Here is a 17555-nt window from a genome sequence, read left to right on the forward strand (position 1 = left end):
CTTCTGGATTAAACAATGGTACAACAAGTAACCAAGGAACCTTGTTCTAACTCCCTGACTAAGAAGAACAGGCGATATAGTTCACCTTCCTATATCCTCCTCCCTCAAGAAATTATTAGTCTAAATTTTTACCAATAGAGAGGTACTTAAATGAATCACAAGGCAAAAATATTTAGAATACGAAGCATCCCTGAAAGTGAGTGAAACACTTTACCTCTTTTTTGTTGGATTTCCTTAGTGCCAAATCAAATTAATCATAAATTCCAAATCTGAGCACCTTCTCATCAATGGTCAGTGCTGATTTGTTGGTTTTATTTATGAATATATCCATTTATTACTTCAAAAAATGCATATGACACCCATAAACCAACCTCCCAACCCAACAGTAGACTCTAGATATTACTTACATAAATCTCTTCTCTCCTTACCCACAGAGGTAAAAGCCAAGACATTTAGCAGGAAAGGATGATAGATCAGCTGTGGTGTATCACTTGGTGAAGTAAAACTCAAACTTCCAAAAGAAAGAAAGCGTCAACAGTTAGATGCTTTTTATTAGTGCACAAATGTTGCAATTAATGTCACAATTACTTTAGCATATAAGGTACTTTGATCAAATCTACCCCATCATTACCCACACTTACCACCTGCCATCCTTTCCCAGTGGCTCCCTTCCTGTTCCCTCATAGTCCCCTTTATACTTTCATATCATTTTTAAAATTAGGATTCCACTTATGTTGTTTTGCTGTATTAGACTAATCAGCTTGGGTTATCTCATAGCCTCATCATTACTCAAGAATGGCATAATTTGATGATTGATGCTTTTCATATTTATTTTTAAAGAACTTGATGAATATCAACATGATAACAGGAGCCAGATAGATCACAAATATCTACCTGTATACTGCCTATCCATAAATTTAACAACTAGATGACTGATTTTAATGGACCTCATTGGTGTACATTGTATAATATTAATCTTTTTTTCATGGCATATTCTCACAAATGATGAACAAATTTTTCTTAATTACATGTCCAGAGATAAACAAATTTATTCATGTCTATAATTAAGCATGGAATAAATTAATTGTGCATTTTCTAAAGAATTGCGCCATACAAATTTTGAGGAGCATAGAATTCTACAGACATATCCAGGCAACATTTTTGGGTAAAACAACAAGAATCATTACCTTTGTTTTGTAATACATGTTCCTAATTGACCCTTTCTTTGAGTAGCTGATATGGATATAATTATATTCCTCCACTCTCTTTTTATAATGTATGGATAACAATGAGAGCCAACTCAAGGTACAAGAACGCTGAATATTTGCATGCTTAAGCTCATGAACACAACCAACCAAATTCTGTTTTGATTTCTTGAATAAAACTCATTGAATATATCTGAATTAATCATAACCCTGGTCATATAACATATTCTCAATGTTGCTTCATATTTGTCTCCTAATAAAAAAAAAAAAGTAAACCTACTAACAAACCAGAACTGAACTATTCTTATTACATGACCTGCCTCCATGAACTTAACCCAAATTAGAAGGGTTTAAGAGTCCATTTTCTACACATCACATCCATATTGTCCATAGTTGGCCATCTTTCATTTAAGTGTGAGATAGGGTCACAATCACTCAACTACTTAAAACAATACAAGTATCTGAGAACCTACACACCCTAGACTTGAGCAAAGATATCAACAACTGCGCACCTGCTCATTGCCCAAAGAAATACCTGACTTTGTGGTATTTCTTAGATCCCTTGTGGTCCTATTGCTCCAAAGATGCAATCAATGGGTTATAACCTATGTATTATATGGAAACTCAGTATTAAAAAATACATTACTGTACTACTTGCTTCATGATATGCCCTCCTAAATGACCGGTACTTAACAATCTCGATCTTCACTTACACATTAATTTATTCAAGCATTTATTTTGTCACTTACATCAACACAATCCCTATCCAAGAACCACTAAAGCACAAAAAAGCTGTATCCCTAACTGGCTTGTGTTTCTATTTGGAACTCCACTCCCCCAAAGGTCTCTTTCTAATGGACTTCAGCTTAAGGCTTAATCAGAATTATTGATCCATATGCCCCAGAACTGTTTATCACTGATCCATCTCCTCGTTTATTTATTCATACATTATTGACCGAGTATGCATTATTTATTGATTGTTTCATTCATGGTTTCACCAATTAAAAATATTGATACCCATGAATCACAAAAATCCAAGAACCAAATCTTTGACTCCTGCAGAAAGCTCTTTCCAGGCTCGTTTCTCAGAACTGGTAATGAGATCTCTTTTTAATTGGCCCTCAGTGGCGCCCGGATAGATTAACCAATAGTGTTGTCTCCTTCCCTCCCATGTGTTTTACCACGGTCTGCCTGCTCGTAATTCATCTCGTAATTTAAACACAGGACGCACTCCACCACTAGAACTCTCCCAACACTTTGCATCTTCCTAGGGGCTTCCTCTTCGGTGATTAACAACTAGATCTTTATTAGCAGATCAGTTTTCTTCAAATGTGATACAAACGTACAATGCAATTTCAGGCAAAGGAAAATGAATGGAGCTGCCTCTACTGTGTTTCTAATGGACCTCAGTTGCACTAAAATGGTTTCATCTTAATTCATGATTCGTTATACATTCCCGATGTTGGTCTATATGTGGCCTTCTTTTGATTTTTTTTGTGTGTTTTTTAATTGAAAGATAAATTTGTATGCATTGATGGTGTACTTAAACACTGCAGAGTGACTAACTGTGCTTAAGTAACATTTATACTACCTCCTATAGCTATCTTTTTGTGATGAGAACACTGCATACCCTCACTCTTGACATTAGTACTTTCAGGGAATAGGGAATCTCACTTTTACCCTCAGACTTCAATCCTCCTACCTCACTTCCAAAGTAGCTGGGATTACAGGCACAAGCCACCATATCCGGCCCCTCTTAATAAAACTTTTTAACTAAATTAACAATCACCAACCAAAAACAACACTGAATTTTACAAAAATTTGTCTACATGTTCCTAACCAGTGTGGTAATAGTCTTGAACTGTTTATTTGTTAGAAGTCAGCGCTTCTGAAATGTTTTAGTAATAATTAAGTTTGTTGCATAATGTAATTAATATCTAGCCTTTTTGTCGACATTTACCATCATGCTTTTGTTCTTTAGGCACAATTTGCTAACAATGACAGGATCTAGACCTAAGATCTACAAAAGCCCACAGCAAGGCACATTTACCCCTCACTGCACTGCAAAGTATGCTCCACTGAGGCAATAAATTAAGTTTGTCTTTGTAATGGACCTCAGTTTTAGGGCTTAGTCAAAATCCTTGATTCAGACACCACTGGGTACTTACCACTGGTTTAGGCTTGGAACTTTTTTCTTTATTGGTTTATACATTTGTTTACCGATCTATTCATTGATTGAGTAATAATTACTTAATCAATATTCACAAATCACAAAAAGATCTATGAATATCACCAACTTCAGTCTTGAGGCTGACTTCTCCCAAGGCTGACACACTAAACACCCTTCTCCAGTGGGCCTCAGTGTTGCTCGTATGGATCCATCAGTGGCCTTTGTACAATTCACTTCATTGTCTTTCCTTCATGTGCCCACATTTTAAATAGCTAATGAAGAACATCCAGAACCTTCTGGTTTTACCTTGCAGACAGTATTTTCCATCTTTCCCTTTGTTTTCTTTCTCTCAATAGATCAGAAACCAGTGGTGATAGTATAGTTTCCCTCTTCCACCTTGTTCAATGGATCGTATGTGTTCAGAATGGAATGAATCTTTAGTTTCATGGCACATTTTTCCTAACAGCTCATTTATTTTTTAGTATTATTTATTTTTAATTAACAAATCATTCTTGGCTCTCTCTGTGCAATTGCTTATTTGTTATTATTATGGCAAATTTGTCATAGATTGATTTAATCCCATAGCTATCTTTTAAAAGATAATTAACAGGTGAAAAAAACATCAACAGCCCAAACTTCAAACAATATAACATGACACTGTCTATGAACCTGAAACAAACTGGAGACTACACCTTATGTCCTTTACATGGATGTTAGCGATATAGGAATTACCTTATCAATACTTGCTCCATAATTTATGATCATCACTAGTCCATCCACTGCCCTCTCTTTACTAACTGTTACATAGACTTATTCATTCTTTTCCCTATGATTCATAACTGGGAATCCAAGGAAACTGGATAAAACCACGTCCGTCAACCTGTCCCTGACCCACAGAAATAATCAATTACAGCTTAGCTGGATTAATCACCACTCAACAGAGGTCTGCCATTTTCTCATTTATCTAAAATTTTCTCCCTTTTTAAAAACAAGAGTAACCACACACCCCAGTGCTTGTGTGGGTCTGTGTGCACCTTCCCATGTGTGCATGCACATGAGTGCCTGTGTCTGGGTGTGTAACCTAATGCATTTCACAGCTTCCAAATCATATTAATAATGGTTCTTGTTTTGCTACATGCACTCATCCTTGGTCCATGCTTGCTTTCTGTTTTCATTCATTTACACATTTGTTTAATGAATTTGTTTATACGCTTATTCAATTTGTTTAATGATTTATTCATCGATTCACTTCCATAATAATAATGCAATCCAGGCTGCTAAGTCAATTGCTGAGCCATTAAAGTCTAAGGTCAAAAGCCTGCAGTGTTCCTAACCCTGTGGACAGACTCATTTCCCACAGAGGGGCTTCCCTGGTGACTCTGCTCACTCCCTTGCCCTCGGCATTTGCCATGCTTGACCCTCTTCTATTGACTTACCCACAAGTGCACTGGCTACTACACACATCTGTTCATAAGTTGATTACCTAAAGGAATTAACCATCCTGCATTAACTTACAGGTTTAAGTGTTTAATAAAAATGTATAAATAATTGTTTCAGAGTATACTTTAATATTTTCTGTGCACTGTATCCCTTTTTTCAATGCATTTAATCACTATATAGATTCATCTGTTGATTGGTTATAATAATACAGTCAATACCCAAGGATCAGAAAAACATACAGAAATCTTGGATATTTCTTTCATTGCACAAAAGCAGTGCTGTCTAATAAAGAGACAATGCAAACTTCATACATGGGGGAATTGCCTATTTTTCACTTCTGAGACAGGATCTCCTAATGTATCCCAGGCTAGCCTCAAACTTGCAATCTTCCTGCCTCTGCCTCTCAAGTCCTGGAACGACAGGTGTGCACCATCACACATAGTGCACACATATAGTTTTAAGCTTTCTAGAAACTACATTTTAAAAAGTAAATAGAAAGAAGTAAAATGAATTATAACCATATATTTTATTTAATTCAAAATATCTAAAATCCTATCAAGGCAAAGTTTAATCCATATAAATAATGCTCAAAATATTTTCCATTTTTTATATGAGTCTTTTAACTTGAGTGGGCATTTTGCATGCAGATGACATATCAAATAAAGCCGTGACTGTCCAAATGCTCAGTAATCATGATGGCTAGTGGAATATTGGACAGTGCATGTCTACAGGCAAATGTCGCACAGAAGTGATGCACAAGATCTCTTTCCATGATGAATATAACCATGACACATACCAGAAAATCAATGTTCCTTTTCTTTCTTCTTTTTTTCAGATAAAGTCTCACTATGCAACTTAGGCTTGCCTTGCACTAGCAATCCTCCTACCTCAGCCTCCTAAGCACACCACTATGCTCAGTCAACTAACATTCTTGATACATAGAAATGCCACACTTATCATTGACCCATCTTTATCCCTGTTTCTTTTCATCTATATTTCAAAGATGATACAGTGAGCTATTGTGAACCTCACCATCTTCTTCCACAATAGAATAGTGACAATAACTTTCAATCTTCCTGAGCACTAACCTCTCAGGTAGTTAATAGCACAGATTTTTACCAATAAAGGACTATTGAAATCAACAGTGGTATAGAATTAATATGGAATATTAAAATGTTAATAACAAATAAAATGCCCTTACTATGTTTTAATGTGATAAAGTTTGTTGATTAGATTAACCATGACTCTTGATCTTACCATATTCTCATACTGCCCCATGCAATGTCTTCAGTGATAGATTTAATAGATCAAGCCCTTTGCCATTACGGAATACCTAACTGGCAAGTGCATTTGTTTTGTAGAATAGAAAGCAGGTGTGAAAAGGAGTGAAAGATGATAGACTGAAATTTTTTAAATGAATTAGTTGTAAAACACTGGACTAGAGAAATAGATAAATATAGATAGATTGATAGGTAGAGAGAGAGAGAGAGAGATACATATGAATTACACGTAAAAGGAAAGGCACTTTTTTGGTGGTCCTGGGCTTTGAACTCAGGGTATTGTGCTTGCTAGGCAAGAGCTCTACCTTATGAGCCATGTCCCAGTCTTGAGAATCACCTTCATATCATGACTTCAGTTGTACAGAAATGTACTAACCTAATAAATATAACTTATCAATAAATATGCTTCATGGATCCCTTCTGTAATTAGTTCATGCTTCACCTTCTTTAAGGTTTCTGTTATTGTTTTGTCATTTTGAGGTGGGTTTTTTTTCTTGGTGGTGGTACTGGGGTTTGAACTCAGAGCCTCATACTTGCTAAGCAGGTGCTCTACCACTTGAGCCACTTCTCCAGTCCTTCTTTAAGGTTTTGACAATTAGTTAAATCCATCTTTTTGTTCCTCACTAACAATGGTACAGAAGAGAACTTTTTGTGGTTCTTGGAATAGATAGAACCCAGGGCCTTGCTGGACAAGTGTCATAACACTGAACTACATCCCCAGTCCTCTGATGTTTAGTAATTATTTTTTGAAGTAAGTCATTTAATAATATAATGATATCACAAAGCCACTATTCAACACATCAACAACTTTGACGATACCTTTTTGATCCCCCAAGATACAGGGATCTTCTGGGACTGAGAGTAGCTCAAGTGGTAGAGCACCTGCCAACTAAGCACAAAGCTCCAGTTCAAATCCCAGTACCACCAAAACAATCCATATATCTTCAAGACTTAAGACCTGTTTGCTTTAACTTTGGGGTACATAGTTAAGGTAATACTAAATAGTTAAGAAAAGAAAGAAAACTACATCATTTTTTTTCATAAATCAAAGATGTGTTTGTCAGTGAAACTCAATTGTACATAACTATCTTAGTCATAATACTTGTTTATAGTACATTCCCATCACTGAGACTTAATTAACTTTCTTTTATTTAAATTATATGTTTAGTTATCCAAATTCAAAAACTCCCATGAACCAACCACCCAACACAACTAATGTAAAGGCCACTAGCCATATACAACTATTTCAGTATTAATAAAATTCAGTTCCTCATGCACCCTAGCTACACTTCAAGTGCTCAACAGTCCATGTGGCTAATTGTTACCGTGCTGGACAGAAAAAGCGATAAAACATCCCCTTAGCTACAGAAAAAACTCGACTGGACAGTGGTAGAATATGCTCTTTACCCTTAGGTAATAGCCTACCACTTTTTCTAATGAACCTAACTGGATTTTGCATGAGCCTTGAGTCATGAAATGTTATCATCTCTGGTTCATGCTGATTCTCTTTTATTTGATTTGATCATTTCTAAAGAAATTTTATCCAGCAGTCATAAATCTAATCTCTTACTCCACAAGTAGAACACTGACATTATCTTTCATCTCCTTTTGTGTTCCTCACACAAAGAGTAAATAGCCTAGATCTTTATAGACTAATGTTTAAACAAATCATGTACACATACACAATAAAATACAAAACATCTGGCAAAAGGAATGAAACAGGCGAGGTTATTATTGTGGTGGTCAGGAGCACACAATTAAATTAACAGTAATCCTTTCATACTTGGACCATTTTCATCACCAGTTCATGTTTTGCCTTTCATTTCTCTTATGTATTTTATGTAATTATTTACTTTTAGGATGAAAATCAACATGCAATACACCATTATGTTTGCATAGTTACAGGAATATTGAGTAACTCCTTAACCAACACATTTTTTAAAGGGATCTTGGATGCACATAATTGAAGTAATTATAATCCTAGGATAATGAGTTTAATTTGGTCATCATGTCTCTCTCAAGACAGTAACTATAACCCTGTCATGATTCAGGGGAGTTGGTCATGGATGTTTATGGAGTGCCTTTCATGTAATATTTCTTTATCCTGAAAGACAGCTTAATGCCCAATGTCCCACCCGTGACCAAGTGTCCCTATCACAGGAAACTTGGTGACACTTGTAGATGTCCCTATAGTTCTTGACTGACACATGTCTAATTTATTCCTACCAAGACAGCAATTCTGTGTAACTGCTCTGGTGTGGAAAGAACTTAGTTTCAGATGTACTGGTCAGTTGTAACACAGAGAAAGCAACTCAACAAAGCACAAAAATTATAGAAGCATTTTATTACTTATATATCCTAGCCAGAAGGAAGTCACATGTCTGGTGGGGGCAATAGGAAAGGAGACTTTATTGGGGTTCATGTTGTAACCCAAACAGATTTCCTGTAGGGAATTTAATCAATAGGTTTAAAGCAAGCCAGTACATCTGTGTGGTCCATGTGGGGTGTGGGGGTCAGTAGTCAACAGCTGTCCATGGGGAAATGGAAGATAATCTAGGTAGGTCCATCACCTTGAGAAACAGGGAGGAGATAGACAACTAGAATCTGTATCAAGGGTGACAGCCTGTTTCTGGTCTAATGAAGCTAAACTTAAGTTCGAAAAGGATGCCGTGACAACATAAAGTTATAAAAACTTCCTTTGCTAAGAGTTTATCATCTTTGTCCAATGCTTGCCCTCTCTTATCTTACTCATTGATTTGTCCATTCATTCATTTCCTTACTTATGAACACCCTTGAACTTCCTAGCCAAAGATTTTAAAACTTCAAAACATTAATTATTACTTACATTTTCTTTATGTATGTTCCCCACCCAAGTAAAAGTCAAAAGATTGCATAATTAAATAAACTATGATGTGCCCATTCTGTGCAACAGAAAGCAAGTATTAGAAAAATATACACCCTGGAACATTTTTAACAACTCTCATTTTTGTGTACTTGAATAAGCCTTAGTTTATGTAATGTTAAGACTTTCTGGTCTATACCTGGTCCTTTTAAATTTTATTTTTACCTTTAAAAAAATCATGAAAGAACACCCAAGAATCCTAAGGTAATATTCCAAATTTCATCAATAGAGAAATAAATGAAATAAATAAATAAATGAAAGCGCATAGAAAAGCATTTTTGCTTTAACGTCTCTCAAATCTGGAGACATGATTATTATTTTCACTAGTAAATGCTTAAACTTGTTTGATTTATGCATTCATCCACTTATTTAAATACAGAAATATCCATGAACTCTCCACCCAACACAAAAATAAGAAAAAGAAACACATAACATGTGAGATATGTATCATGCATGTATACACATATGATATCTAAACATAGATAGGCAGATACATATGTCCCCTTTTTCTTTGCAATCTTTTATGAAGAGAATAGCCTAATGGGATTATTTTTAATTTGGTGATAATTATGCTTATTTGGATTAATTACCCTTTGTTCATCATAGTCTCATCACTGGCAGGTGCTTGGTCATCTTTGGTTTTATTTACCTATCAATTTATGTTTAATAATGCAATAAACATGCATCAACCAACCACCCAAGCTCAAAATAACAACATTAGCCATTACTCACATTGTTGGTCCATGGCTCATTTCAAACAGAGGTCACGGCGAAGGTCATGAGAAACAGAGTGGCATCACATTCACTTGGAGGCCTCCATTCTGTGGAACACAAGACAGATATTAAAAAAGAAGAAAAGACTTAGATTATTTTAATGACAATTGGTGAGCAGAACAGGATTAATCATAATCTTTAGCTCATGACACAGTCTCACCCACTGCCCCAAGCACAGTTCTCCTTATACATGTATATTCATTTTTAGTATTACAATGAATATGCACTAAATCACCACCCAAACAAAAACACGAATGAGTACTATTACAACAAAGAACCAACAAAGATAGTCTTGCTAAGACTCAGATATGCAGTTGGGCTAGTAATAACTAGTAATAATAGTAATAATCTTTTATTCCAGATATAATTTCATCATTATTTCCTATTCATCCTTTTTATTGTCTATATTCGCTTTTCAAATACAATAAGCACAGATAAAGCCAACATTAATCCAAAACAAAAATACTGATTTGTACATAAAAATGATTCTTGTCCACAGAGGTAAAAGCTTATTTTTCTTTAAATAGTCTACAATTATTCATAGATGGATAAATCTTAAACTTTAGGTCAAAAAACATTTTTGGTGATTCATTCTTGATGTGCTTTCATTTTGTGATTTATTCATTTACACATTTAATTCATTTTCTATTACACAACAAATACACATTAAGCCCTCATCCAGCCCAAGGCCAGTGACAGCTCTGTATACCCATTGATATGATTCTGACCCCTATCCCCGAGAACGTAGAATTGGTTGGGTTTAAATTTTTAATAACCTCATGGAAACACAGAGTTGAAAGGTGGTTCAAAGGAGCCAATGGGTAAAAAAAGTGGAAAAAGTTGGTTAAAGGGCATAAACTTGCAGTTGTAAGATGAAAAAGTTCTGCAGACCCCATGTACAACATGGTGACTAGAGTTAATAACAACGGGCGCTTGAAATCTGCAAAGAGAGTACATCTTAAGTATTCTTACCACACGTGAGCGGTAACTATGCGAGGTGATGGACATGCCAATTAGCTGGATTATGGCAATCATTTTACAATGTACATCAAAACATCACACCTTAAATACATACAATTCTTGAAACACATTCTCATCATTGGTCCATATTTGGCGCTCTTCAACTTTATTTATGCAGTATTGATTAATACCCATTGAGAGAACCTCTATTAAGCCTGGTATTCACCTGTCCATAGTCCCCTCTCCAGCAGAGGAACCCCAGTGTGGCCATTTGAGGGAGCATAAAGCCACACTGAAAAGTAGGAAATGGCAAGCTAGACCTTTTTGTTCACTAATGTCAGGTTAGCAGACCAGAATTGGTCACAATCCTTTGTCCAAAGGAGTCTCACAACTGTTCCATTCAAAGCCTTAATTACATTATTTCTTATTCTTTTATTATTTTTAGTAATAAAATTAATAGCCAAAAACTGTTCCAAGCTTCTTTTATGCCCCTCAGTTGTGATGCATTAATCACAGCCCTTGGTTTACGACACACTCTTGTCCACACACTTAGCATGTCTCACTATTACTTTATTGATTGTTAAAATCACTTGTGACAAACCACATGTGGCCCCTAACTTCCATTTCTCCCTCTCATCCTTCTGCCTCCTTAAGCCTTTAACAATCCGTCCCCACCCCCACTTCCCCTTCGATTTGAGTAATATTTCAACACATCTGTGTATTCTTACAATATGTTCTCCCAAAGCCAGTGGCCTGCTGGGCCTCAGCAGGATGTTTCAGCTGGAAGTGAGATACACAGGCTTGTATCAGGTTTCCTAACAGGACTCAAACCCAGACCCTTGCACCTACAGATCACCTCCACCTGTGCTCAGTCATGAGGCAGAGCACCCCATGGTTAGAGCACACTCTGCTGCGCCTTAATGCCCACCTCCCAAAGCCAGCCTCGACTTCTCACAGCTCAGTACCTGTTTCCTATCTGCAAGACAGTCATGGCACTAGTCCCCAAGCAAAGTTAGTTATTATAAACATGCCAGTGTCAGCAAGGTAAAGCCCTCCCACCCCATCTCTGAGCCCCTCATCCACATCTGTGCTCCCACTGCAGCAGTGCCCGAGAGGTGGTGCTAGACAGACAGACAGACCAGGTTCCACCCCAGCAGGCACTCATGAGCTGTGTAACTGCAGAGACGTGACCTGGCCTCTCTGTCTTGTACCCCGACTTGTGCGATTTGTAGAATGAGGACAGCAAAACCATCCTGGATCCAACGTGAGTGAAGGACTAACGACCGACCGATGGACTGATGGACAGATCCTGAAGCAGCGCCCGTCCTGCACATAACCTGCCTGCCTGGCCCCATACAGACGCCGCCACACCCCGCTGGTCAGTCCCCAATCATATTAGTGAAACAAATTCTGTGGGTGCTCAGGCCACACTAATGCATGAAATTGTTGAGATCTGTTCTTTTTTGAACACAACATGAAAGCTCAAAAGAGAACCCCAGAAAACAGAAATCCAACCAAGGGATACACTCCAGAAAAAACAAAACTCCTTTCATGAAATAGGGCTGCTCTTGGGGGAGTCTATGGCATTGAGAGTCTTGAAGTTCACATTGTTTCCCAGAAGCCAAAAGAGGCTGTTGCTCACAATACACAGCCAGTTTCCTTCACATGCTCACACAATGCCAGGGCAGGTACCAAGGTCCAGGTGTGCAAGTACCACCCAACACACCAACCTTAGGATGACTTGGAGCACAAAAATAATTCTGTAAGTCCTGTATGTGACAATAACATCATATAAACTTAAACAGCTCCACCTGGGGACTTCTCAAAAAGAGTACTAGAAACATCAGCAGGCTGGGCATGTCTCCCACCTTTGCCTTTGGGCAAGGCCAACCCCTCCCTGAGCTCAAGTAGCAATAATTCCAGCAGGCTTTTCCCTCCCTCCCAGGTGGAGTGAAAATGAAAAGCACAACATATAAGTGTGAGTTCTCTTTAAGCACCAGGGCCCATTAATATTGTACCTCCTGTACCCAGCACGGAGTGTTCGCAGCATGCTTCAGCATACATTATCTTGCTTCATCCTCACAACAGTCCTGTGAATTAGACACAATAGTCATAATTAGCCAATATTTATTGAATGCATACTCTGTACCAAGCCCCCTGTGGCCTGCTGTGCATACGCTGGCATTCCTTGGGTGTGGATACAACTCCACATCATCCGCCTTTTCCTTCCAACAAAAAAGTCTGTGGTACACCTGCACTCTGACCCAGGCACTGGGTCTAGGGACTAAGGACATAGCAGTAAAGAAAACAGACAAAAATCCTCTGAGAATTATCAGGTAGCCCAGGATCAAAGGGCACCTGCCAGAGGTAGCAGAATCTGAGATGAAAGAATCAGCTGTGCTTTGTGGAGAAGCTGCAGGGCCTCTTGTCTCCACAGGATCCTTACAAACTCCAGAGTCAGGCATCCGAGGACTATAGCTCACTCAGCACAGGCTGGCAAGGCAGCACTCAGGTGAAACCCATCTCCTTCTGCCAGGTTGTTAGGGTACCTGATTGTGACCCATGGGCCACCCTACATGTAGCCATATGCCTCCTATGTTCAAGTTGCAAATGTTCCACCAAAGAAATGGGAAAGGGTTACCCTGTCCTTATGCCCCACATAGCACGAGTCTCAAAATGGCTCCAGGCAGTCATCCTCAAAAGAGCAGGCAAGGAAAGGTCTGTAAGGGGGATGATTTTCTCTAAGGGGTGGAATTTTCGTGGGAGTGTATATGAGGACTGGGGAACCTTGCCTCCTGCTTGTAGAAGCCATGGTTTAAATAACTTCAACCTTATAAACTGCCATTAGGAGAATTTCCATTTTCATCTTACCCCTCACCTGCTCAGCTTCTCCCCAACTCCTACCCAACCTTGGTGCGACTTCCTCCGTCACCCAAGAATTCCTCCAGGGGAGGTTTGCCTGAAGGAAGATTTAGTACTTCCTTCATTGGCCATGTCCATTTGACATGTGGTAACTCTGACTTCCATGACTACAACTAAATCTTCTTGTCTTAAATTTGTTTCTGCCTTTCCACTTCACACACTTACTCTCCAAATGCAAACTCTACACCCCTGTCTGAGTATGTGGTCAGGTATTATCAAATGTGGGTGATGATTCTTACCAAAGATATTAAATGATATCTTGATGGTAATAATTATGCTTATAAATGAAATATTTATTAATTGCTTACTAAATCACTCTTTTAAGCACTTCGTATGTTTGATTCATTTAATCTTCAAGTACCCATTAATATAGTACTGTTTGTATTTCCATATTATAACTGAGGAAACTAAGACACAGAGGATAAATATCTTGTCCAAACTCACAAAACTAATAAATGGCAGAGCTGGGACTGAAAACTTAGCATCTGGCATGTGTGTTAACAGAGCTTGGCCCATAAGCAGGTTTTCAAAACATACCTGCTAAATTTAAGCCAGTTCTGCAGGAAGGCTTGCTGATCTGCGCTGTAGCTCTCTGTCAGATCCCCTCCTTGCTTGTCTTGCACCCATTCAGGCTCTGAAGTCATTTTTACATCTGTTTCTATTAGCATTCAAACAGAATATGAAATACCAAAACAACTACTTGGTTAATTATACTAAGGATGCCAGGGATATGTGTGGCCCCTATTTAGGTAAAAATTGCAAATAGGAAAAACTAAGAGAAGATGTCACTTGAGAAATAAACTCAAATTTGATTGGATAAGAACCTCAGCTCACTGACAGACCAGAACTGATATGAGTGAGTCCCAAGGGGTGCAGATTTTTTTTTCAGATTCAACCATAGAGAAAAGGAAATAGGTTGTTAAAGATAAGCATTTGGAAGAAAAGGAAACCAGGGTTCAAATCCTGGGTCTGTATTTGCTCCCAATATGGCTTTAGACAAGTCCTTTACCATGCTTGAAACTCAGTTTCCTTTCCTTTCAATTAAAAGTGGCAACTGCCACCATGGAGGGTGACAATGATGATCTACAGAAGACAAAATAACACCAAACTCTAGAGGAGGGGTGAGCATGTGGTTGGGGCTCAGGGCTTAGTCATCCAGGAGAGCGAGTAAAGAAGCAGCAGCCTGCTGCTGCCCAATGCATGTGAAAGCAGAAGGAACTAAAAGCCACCACTGAGCTGCTTCAGCAGCACAGCTGGGACTTGCTCCCCATGGCCTGGTAGCCCACCTGTTGTCCCAGAGCCACCTGAGTCAGTCGGTACACTCAGAGGCAGAACAGAAGGCAGGAGCTTCCCCAGCAGGCTCCCTCCACTCAGAGGAAACCTCTCCTGGAAGATCAAGTAAGCCTTTGATCTTGGTGAGAAACTGACTATTCTCTCTCATCCATCTATCGGTGAGCCATCTGCACTTATTCATTCTCCCCATCATACCAGCATTCATCAGCCACACAGCCTCCTCCCCATGTACTGATGCACTGTGAGCAGTAGTCCGCCCATCTGTCAGAACTACCCTCCATCCTTCCATCTCTCAGTTTTGCAAAGAAATCAGACAAACCAGGGTTGGAACCCTGGGTTCTGGCCCTAACTGACCTTGGGTGACTCCCTGGCCTTTCAAAGTCCTCTCATCTGAAAAGAAAGAAAAAACAGATATAGATGGGATGAGGATTTAGAGAGAGAAGGGACAGTCCATTTCCTGGCCTCAAGAAATTGTCATTAATTCCCTCTGCTTCTGCTATTGCCTGGGATTTATGCGGGGAGAAAATCCACTGTGTCTTGCATGACTCACAGTGAAATATATTTTATTATTATCATTATCATTATTTTATTATTACTATTATTGGTGGCATTACTATTATTGGGGTAATTACTATTACTATTTTTAACTCAAGGTCTTACACTTGCTAGGCAGGCACTTTGCCACTTGAACCACTCTGCCAGCTGGGAAATACATTTTAAAAGTGCTCTGAAATGTTTTAGGGGTACATACTTCCCTGCAGCACCCAGGACTGGGCTGTGGCCCAAGCACCTTGGGGTAGTGGTCTGCCCTGGATGCACAGCACAGAGTGCCACCTAGTGGACTAGCACCTTGTGGGGTCCCGGGTTGGTCCCAGGTCACAGGAGCTGCCATGAGGCATCTGAGTCTGGAGCTGTGAGGTCCAAGTGGACACAGCGACACAGTCCCCTGGACTGCAGGCTGCCTTGTTGAAATGTGGTGCACGTACTGTCTTAATCACTCAGGGGCCCTGGCCTGCCAGGCGCCTTTTGTTTTGTGGACGATAGCCAGCTCTGTCTTGCCTACCCCAGCCTAGCTCTCTTTAGAGGATTCCCGGAAAAAGAATAATTCTAGCAGCTAGTATTCGTTGACTATCTATTATGCATCAGATACAGGGCTGGGGGCTGCATTCGTGTTATCCTAGCCTTCTCAGTGACCCTTTAGAGACACCCAGAACTTGCCCTGTTTTCAGTGAGAAAACTGAGGTTTGCCAAGGTTGTGTTTCTGATTTAATGTCTGGGCAGATATTCAAACCCCTGAATTTGTAAGCTATACTCACCTTCTAGAGCCCCACATTCCCCTTGAAAATCCAGGAGATAGCTTGGACAGAGATTTGAACAAGCCAACTGTAAAAGAAATTTATGAGTCAATCAGAAATATTTGAATGCTGAATAGAGGCTGGATGACATTAAAGAAATGCTATTAGTTTTTTAAATTGTGATAATGGTACGCTTATATGTTTTTCTGAAAGAAGACAGGCAGTTTTTAGAGACACACACTAAAAATGCTCAGGAGTAACAATATAATGTCTGAAATTTGCTTCAAAATAGTCCTGAGTACAGGGTTTTGGGAGTGGAAGTGGGTGGCAGGGGGCAGTTTGGGATTCAGATTGGAGTAAGAGGGACCAGGATTTGATGGCAGCTACATCTGGGTGATGGCAATATAAAAGTTAAAAATTGTGATCTTTTAAAAATGCAGCATTTTCTGTATGTTTGTGTTGTCTGAAATTTCCCATAATAAAAGGTTTTTGAAATAAACAAGTAAAAATAAAATGCTGTGAACGAGCAGGTGAGGATGGGAGAGTCATTTAAACACACATAGAAGCCTGGGGTCCAAGCTAACCCTTGAGGAGTATCAGGGCACAGATGAAAGGAGACTGGAGAGAGGCAGGTGCCTCCAAGTGTGGGCTGAGGGAGGAGGATGTGTAAGTGTGCAGGGCACTGCAGATCCTGACGCCCACCAGCTGCCCCAACCCTTCTGCCCCCTCTGCCTTGCCAGGCTTTACAGCATCCACAGACCATTCCCTGGTTCTAAAAGGGCTGTGGGCATCACCTCTTCAAGGCAAAGTGTCCTTCCTTGGGATGCCAGCATCAGTTTGGTTACTGGGACAATGCTGTCACCTGTCAGATAAGCTTTGAAGGAAGACCCTAGAGTAGCAGGCTCAGCCATGCTGGGAAGAATTCAGCTGTCTAGCTTTCAAAATATCTCTCTCTCTCTCTCTCTCTCTCTCTCTCTCTCTCTCTCTGTGTGTGTGTGTGTGTGTGTGTGTGTGTGTGTGTATGTGTGTGATTGTGCCTTTTTGGAAGGACAAGAGTTGGTGCTCTTTCCCAAAAACATGCCCAACTGCACCAGTCACCCTCAGCCCCTCTCTTTGCTGTCAGTCATAAAACACCAAACCGACTCACCTCAAGACCCTGGGGGTCCCGACCTATCTCCTCGACCCCCTGGCTCACCACACGTATGCCCCTCCACTGCTCCCTACTTTTCTGGCCCCTCTGCAGCAGCCTGAGGCTCTGGCCCCATCTTCCCTTTCCCCATTGGCTTCCTGGGCGCTTGGCCACTGCACACCGCC

The sequence above is a fragment of the Castor canadensis genome, chromosome 3 (assembly GCF_047511655.1).
Source record: "Castor canadensis chromosome 3, mCasCan1.hap1v2, whole genome shotgun sequence".
NCBI lineage: Eukaryota > Metazoa > Chordata > Mammalia > Rodentia > Castoridae > Castor > Castor canadensis.